The sequence below is a fragment of the Trichechus manatus genome, unplaced genomic scaffold (assembly GCF_000243295.1).
Source record: "Trichechus manatus latirostris isolate Lorelei unplaced genomic scaffold, TriManLat1.0 scaffold00161, whole genome shotgun sequence".
Lineage (NCBI taxonomy): Eukaryota > Metazoa > Chordata > Mammalia > Sirenia > Trichechidae > Trichechus > Trichechus manatus.
This window is the reverse complement of record NW_004444097.1, coordinates 3,075,290-3,076,387: the sequence shown is the minus strand read 5'-3', so window position 1 is coordinate 3,076,387 and position 1,098 is coordinate 3,075,290.

Here is a 1,098-nt window from a genome sequence, read left to right as displayed (position 1 = left end):
TTGAGCTTCTTGGATGGTCAGCTTTTCATCTTTCATGACATTAAGGACGTTTTCTGTCAGCAATTCTTCAATGATCATTACTGTGTTTCCCATTTTCTCCCGCTATTCTGGAACTCCGATCACTTGCAAATTTTTGCTTTTGATTGTATCCCACATAATTGTTGAGGTTTCTTCATTTTTCTTTATTCTTTTTTCTGATTTTTCCTCAGAGTTGTATCCAAGTGTTTGTCTTAAATTTTGCTAATCCTGTCTTCCATTGTTTCAAACCTGCTCCTCAGCCCTTCTATGACAGTTTTCATTTCTGAATTCTTGTTTATCTTTTGGATTTCTAATTGCTGTTTTTGTATGATTTCTAGTTGTGAATTTATTTTGCTATTTTGTTCCTGTAGTATTTTCCTGAACTCTTCCATTCTTTTGTCTGTATTTTCCATGAATTTGTCTGACTTTTTCATGAATTTGTCTATTTTTCCCTATTTTTGCCTGCTTTTTGCTTCAACTCTTGGATAGCTCTAAATATTAGAGATTTGAATTCCCTTTCAGGTAGTTCTAGTGTCTTTTCTTCTACTGGAAAGTCATCTGGTGTTTTTTGGGATGCCTACTGGAACCATCCTGTCCTTTTTTTGGTATGTTTTGATATAGTCTACTGTCTTTGGGACTTTCTGTAGTTATTTTTTTTGTTTATTGATTATAGATTTACTTGTTTCCTCCTGCTTTTTTGTTTTATTTGGTTATATATGAGCAGGCAGGCTGTGTGTTCTTTGTTGTCTGCTCCTCTGTGGACACGACATTTTTCACCTCCTTTTCCAATGAGCAGGGCCAGTCACTCAGCTATGACGCAGCAGGGCAGGTCCAACTGAAGGGCAGGGTTTGAGATGGGTTGTTTCTGGCACACAATTGGGCCAACAAGATGAGCCAGTGGTCACTGCAGGGAAAGTTCCAGTAGATTGTGCCTGTGCTGCTCAGAAGTACAATGTTCAGTATATAGTGAAGATAGACAGGAGGGAGGGAGAAGGGGAACTTGTGATGTGTGTAGCAAGGTTGGGTATGGAAAAGAGAGAGAGGAGAGAGAAAGACGAGCAAAAAAAAGTGCTGAGGGAG